We start from the raw sequence: 7020 nt of genomic DNA on the forward strand, positions 1-7020 counted from the left end.
GAGTAAGTGCCAGACGCAGGGGACGAGGCATGGCACGGGCACAGGAGGAGGGGCACGGCGGGCATGCGGGCTGCCCAGAGGCCGAGAACAGTGCAGGGACTGCAAGGAGGCCTGATGGACACCGGTGCGGACGGGCAACCCCGCAGGGAAGCGCAGGGCTCTCGGTGGTTTTACCTGAGCTTATGTAGCAAGGTGACAGCGTTAGACTTGCCTTGGGAAGTCACCCTGGCATCTACATAGAGAGCTGATGGGGCAGGGGACAAGAAGCGTGGTTGTGTTCCTTTATCGAGTGATGGGAGGACTTCCTGGGGTGACACAGGAGAACCCCCGAAAAGCAGAAAAGGAGGGAGGCTGTGTGGGTTTTCGCGGGGCCACAAACTTCGGAGGCATCAGCCTGGGCAGCCCAGCCGGCCGCTGCTCTAAGCTCCTTGGGGACAGTTTCTCCCTTGCAGGGCTCTGTCCTGTAACAACCTATTCCAAGGACTCTGAGCAACTGAATAAATTTATGCTCATCCTTATGAATCGACTACCACCCTTGGGTGCAGTGGTGGCATCGCCTTAGTGGCTGAAAAAGATGCTAAACCAAAGGAGACAGAGCCACCTGCTGTCAGTTTAGGGAACAGGAGGCAGCTGACAGCCAGGTGGTCACCCATCCATTCTTCCCAGCACAGGCTAGGAGGCACTCAGGGCCAGAATGCAGATAACCTGGGAGCCCCAGGTGTCCTGTGAGGGGTTTGTGTTGGATGGTGGGGGTGGCACATGCTCCCTTGCCTGGATTAGCCCTCTTCCTGAACCTTAGGGATTCACGTCCCATGGGGTGGCCTGGCCTGGCCTCCCACTGCTCATTTCACAGACACTTGAGCCCTTACCACCTGCAAGCCCGTGCCAGAAAGGCGAAGCCAGTGGGGTGGCTTCCCAGTGTCAGAAACGCAGGTGCCAGGGTTCAGGAAGCGCTGCGGGTTGGGGCGCCCGGCTCGGCTGTTGTGGGCGTCTTCAGGCCGCGTGGGGAGGAGTGCCTCATGGCACTGCAGCCCAGGGCCAAGGGGCAGTGGCCACGACGATGCCACGTGGTAATGGCGGGAGAGATGAGTGGGGCCCGGCCTGGGGACAGGCCACCAGGAGGGAGACAAGCATGCGTCTCTGTTCAGACGTGCCCTCCACCCTGTGGGCCACCCTTCCCACCTGGCGGGGACCTCTCTGCGTCCCCTTACAGTTGGGCCCTTCCTACGTCACGCAGGGCCCCTGGAACTCCTGTACGTTCATCACCCAGCTCAGCAGGAGCCATCTGCAATGCTGTTTGAAGCTCAGCTGTGGCGGGAGGCAAGGTTGGTGGGGACTCGCCCTTCCCCTCTCCATTCTCCCCCACGCCCAACAGATGCGTGCGCTCTGGACGCCCACGGTCCCCTGGGAATGCCGAAGTGGCGTGGGGCGCACACTTCCCTCCTAACGGTTCTCGCGCCTGCGCCAGGGGCCTGGGCACGATGCCCAGCAATCGCTGTGGGTTTGCCCTTCTGCAAAGGCGGAAGTGGGCCGAACTCTAACACTTGTCCCTACAGCTATGACACGTGTCACAAGAGTTGACAACTTAGCCTTGCTAGATTCTGTCCGACACGGCTGTGTCGCTAACTGGTCGTAGGAGGCGTGGAAAAGCACTCCTCCCCCAGCGCCTGCGTCCAGACGGTGCTGGGCTAAGGCGAAGGGAAGGCAAGATGGCCACATGCTGTGCACGTGCAGTTGGGCAAAAGACACAATTTGTATAGGTCAACACTATGAAAAATTCTACATTAACTGAAGACTTCTGCTTCCACTCACGACGCAGCAACAGAGACTGCATTTACCCCTCCCCTTAAACTGAAAAGCTGGCCAAACAGATGAGAACACGGGACCGCAGACTGCAGGGACCCCGAGAGCAGGGACACAGTGCGGTGAGCCCGCGGGCTGCTCAGCACCCAGTTTCCAGACCACAGGGCAGGAGGGACCCAGGCAGAGCCCGGGGTGGAGGAGACGGAGCCAGAGTCCCGGGAAGCCCGGCGGCTGGGGTGGGCAGGGTTCTGGAGGGGAAAGGGCCGCAGAGGGAGAGTTCGGCGCTTCCCCTTGGGCCTCACGAGGACACCACCCGAGGCAGGGACAAGAGCCACCTGAGAGGAGCAGGCCGGGAACAATCTGGCCAGAGCTCCAGGCCCCACCGATGGCAGTGGAAACGCCGGCGATGAGCAGACCAGCGTAACTAGGAGGGCGCCGCCTCTGGAGCTGGGAAGAGCCGTAGAGGTTACCCTGTGCACCCCTGACAAAGCTTCAAAATGACAGCGGACAAGACCCAGCGGTTCCCAAGTAAGCACCGCGTCCCCGAAGACGCGGAGTGGGAGAATAAAGCACCAGAGAGCCGTGACATCACTTCCAGGGGCCTCCTACGTGTGCAGCCAGAGCCCTGTCAGCCAGAAATGTGTAAAAATCGTTCCACCTACCTATAAGTTCAAGAATATCAATAAACCCCAAGCACAAGAATCACAGAACAAAGAAACGAAGGAACCAAGGCGCATCACAGGCAAGGTGCTCACACCTAGTAAGAGAGAACCCTGGAGGCGGCCGCGGGAGAAAGCGCTTGACATACAGCGAATGAAGACAAAGGCGAGCGGACCGCTCTCAGGAGAACGCTGCAGACAGCGACCGCTGACACCAAGCAGAGAGGGGAAACGCCAATCGTTCTAAGGACAGTTTTTCAGTAAGCTGCTGACACGAAGCGGGAGGCTGTGTTGGTGCCCTCAGTGCCAGGCTGGCAATGAGGGTAGTAAATCCGTCATGCTCGGGAGGGAGGGCGAGTGTCTCAAGCTAACACGCTGCTGAGTGGAAACTGCTCAGTTCTGGGCTTTGCTCTGCACACTGCTGGGAGACAGGAAACAGGAACAGCAGGGCCTCAGGAGCTCTCGGCTTCGTCAAGCTCATTTTTCACATCCCCATTTTTCAGAGTCCTGCTGTGAAAAGCAAAGTTGGGTGCCTATCTTCCCAAAACACCCTCTCCAAAATCAGTCAATCAATCAAACAAAAAGTGAAAAGTAAATTCTACGCAAAACTATGCTGCCAGCATCACTTGGCGAATTTTATAACTGCAAGACAACTAAGGGAACGATCCCCGAATGGCAGCGCGTGACCTCACACCCTGCCGCCCGCAGCCAGCCCACCTCAGCAAAGAGCAACGGCAGACGGAGGAAACCTCGGGCACAGAACAGAGGCTGGCGAAGGGGCTCAGGGCGATGTAGAACCAACGCCAGAAAGATGAATCCTTAACATCCTAGATATGAACATAATTTAAAAAAAATCCCAAGACCATAGAATTTAACACGAGGAAAGTCAGATCTACCCAGAGTGACTGCAGGAAACCAGGTGTGAGACACACATATGAGCTGAGAACCTCCCATCCGCAAGACTATTTCACGGATGCACCACGTGACACATGAAGGCGATCAGGAATGAAAGACATAACCTAAGTAAATTTAGAAAGCATTGTGACCGCATCCTGTAGGGCAAAGATGTACACAAAAGCTATACTCCGGCCAGGAAATCTTTCTCACGGTGGCGGGGGGAGGTTAGCAATGCTATAATGACCTTATGCGTACACTGGGAGCCAATAAATAAACACAGGCGTGCCTTCCGTGGATTCACACACAGACCTCGCTCTGCCTGCTGAGCGGGCCTACAACCACCTCCAGCAGCAGTGCACACACCTGCTGACCAGACCTTGGCCTCCAAAAGAAGGAAAGTTTGTTGAAGCGACTGATCGCAAGGATCAGGCAGGAAATGACCGACGTGAGCCTATATATCCTGCGACGTCAGGAGATAAAGCAAGTACTTGGAAAAGGATGGCAATTTTCAAAATGACACAGAACCCAACTTGAAGAAGTTTCCAATGGCTAAAGCTGGAATAATCTGACTGACTAAAGAAGCAACGATAGTATTGTATTTTGACTCACGGGACAAAACAAACACCAGTGAGTCCACAGTGACATGAATAACTGAACAAATAAACAGGGAGAAAGGACGGCTTTTCCTTAAATAAAAAGTCTAAGTAATAAATGTAGAAGGAAGGAAGAGACACAGAAAATCATCATTAGAAAACACAAGAAGAGTTGTCTTAGGCAAGGTTTGCTAATGGATGCTAAACCCAGGGAGCAAGTTTTGGGAAAAAAGATAGTTGTGTACTCAAAGATCTCCCTCAGTTACAAAAGAGAAATAGTAACTTTACAGTGGAGACGCCCAGCAGAGGCCACCTCTACCCTGAGATGAAAGGCGACATCACCTGAAGAGACACTGTGTACCCGAGATGTACTGAGGACACAGCACTTCTGTGGCGCTATTATCAAAAAACGCATCATCTCAGTCTACTCAGGAGAAAGCAGTTGATAAATGAAAGTCAAGAGGCGTTCTATAAAGCAGCCAACCAATACTCACTGAAAGTGTCAAGGTCCCGAAAGACAATACTCAGGAGCTGTCACAGGAAGACACCATCACCGTGTGCGACGTGGAGCACTGCTTGGACCCTCGAAGATTAGGGGGAGAATGGTGAAATCTGATGGTGCTCCGTGGCCAGGATACCGCCCCGACGTTCGCGTCCTGGCTTCCGGTTTCCGAGCTCACGTAAACGGCTGATCTTGGGAGCTCCAAGGCGGGCACACACGAGCGGTTTATGCCGCTTCTGCCGCTTTTCTGTAATCTCAACATTGTGTGTCCATTTCCCAGAAGCTCTGAACCAATCACTCAGGACAGTGTACGTATGAGTGGCAGAGAGGGAGGGAGGGGGAGAGGGAGAGAGCATCCTGATCCAGCTTCACTGGAATTCATTTCTGGACCTGTCAGCTCGTAGGTTAACTGCCTCCCTTTCCATGCTCCCGCTAGTTTGAGTTATCATCTGTAATCAAGTGTCCCCTAACATACTAATTTATGGCCGGATCATTCTAAGAAACATTGACAGAGATGATAGACATTTGCAGAAGAGGAAAAATAAATTTAAAAAGCAGAATAAAAGTAAACCAGGATACTACAGTGAAGTCAGGGTAAAGTGTCTCCTCAGATGCACCACGGCGCGGGCCTCGAGACCGTGCCCCCAGCAGCAGGTCTTACGGGGCCGGGGCTGACGTGCGGCTTGCTCTGTGCCTCTGAGAACCTGAGAACAGGGCACAGGGAAGTCACATAGCTAAAGTTGGAGCAGGGACCCGAACCTGGAAAACCTGGCTGCAGCGCGAGCCGTCTTAAACAGCGTTAGAAGTGAAGCTCTCAGCTTCCTGGCAGGAAAAACGAAGTCATTTATAGCAATCAGCGTCCATGATATAAACAACAGTGACATTCTCTGATGTGTCCGGGTACTGTTCCTATCAGCCCTATCATGTCATTAAGGTACAAGTTCTCTGTACACACCAGCGGCTGGGGTATATAGCACACTCACAGTGCACACACAACTTTTTCTCCAAGAGTTAAAATTTAGGCAAAGACACACAGAACCCGCAAACAATCTGACATTGTTCCTGACGGTTTTCCCGCGATAACAGGTATGGCTGTATTCGTTTTCGACTGCTGATGTAACACATCAGCACAAACGTGGTGGCTTAGAAAATGCAAAATTATCTTATATTTCTGGAGATCAGAGAACTCCGATGCACGTTTCACTAGGCTAAAATCGAGATGCTGGCACGGCTGCATTGCTTCTGGTGGCTCTAGGGGACAATCTGTTCCTGGCTTTTTCCAGCTTCTAGAGGTTCCCCCACCCCTTGCCCACCTTGGTTCTTGGCCCCTTCCTATCTTCAAAGCCAGCAAAAGTGGGTCGAGTCCTCCTCGAAATGCCATTTCTCAGATTCTGTCTCCTGCCCACCAGATAATCCGGAATCATCTTCGCATTTCAAGGTCAGCTGATTAGCACCGCTCCCAGCTTCCGTAACCTTAAGGCCCTTTAGCCACGTAACACATTCACAGGTTGGGGGATGAGGACAGGACAGCGTGGAGGGCCATTATTCTGACCATAATTGCTAACACTTGTTAAACGTTTTACTATGTGCTTGGTAGATATGTGAAATACATACCAATGACCAATAGCGAAGAAGCAGTAAAGTCCACAGACATAGAATGCTGGCCGGAAAACTATTTCTCTGAAAAGGAACTCAGTCGCACAGATTACCTCCGTGACCAGGACCGTCACGGGCGGCAGGCAGGCCCACCCAGGATGTTTGGTCCTGCTTTGTTTTGTGACGGTCTTAGGCACTGACGGCGTTCCGGGTCCCCGGCTATCTCCAAACGCGATGATTAGCTGTGTATTCTAGTCCATTCAGCTAAAGCATGGCAATTTTGTGTCCCAATAACACAGGAGAGAAAAACATCTCCGGGCAGTAATGTAAGTACATTAAAATCATCTGAAACTTTAATGTCAAATTGGTCATTTTAGAGAACAAGATTTTTTTTTTTTACTTCTGGTTCCAAATATTCATGAATTACTCGTTTCTACATTTAACTTGGGAAGCTTGATAACAGTGATCAATTTACTGGTCATGGCTGAAAGCTCTTTGGCCACAAAAGCTGCCTGATCTTTACCTTTAGTTTATAAAGAGGACACCTGTATTTCAAAAAACCAGAAAGCTGGAATTTCAAATGACCCTTTCTCTATTCTCCCCGAATTAAATGCAGGAATTGGTCTCCGCGGTGTTCTCACAGGGAATTCCACTTCAGGTCCTTTCAGAAACACAGGACGAGAAGTATGTTTCCTCTTGCTATGCTGAAAATAATGTCCAGTGCATGTCTCAACTTTACTCAGTGCTCTGAATGCAGCCTTTCAAGATAAATAACCATATGATTTAACACGTGGGAAGAAAGCTCCATGATTCTAGGATTCTACTAATTTGATGTATGGCCCAAACCGACGTTTCTCAAGTTTCATTTAATAGCATTCTTTTAAATTTTATTTTTATATTGTGGAACCCAATTCCTGGTAGACTTCTGGGGTGAATCTGGTAATAACTGGAGACAAATAAATATCTGAAA

The sequence above is a fragment of the Pteropus vampyrus genome, unplaced genomic scaffold, assembly GCF_000151845.1.
Source record: "Pteropus vampyrus isolate Shadow unplaced genomic scaffold, Pvam_2.0 Scaffold567, whole genome shotgun sequence".
Lineage (NCBI taxonomy): Eukaryota > Metazoa > Chordata > Mammalia > Chiroptera > Pteropodidae > Pteropus > Pteropus vampyrus.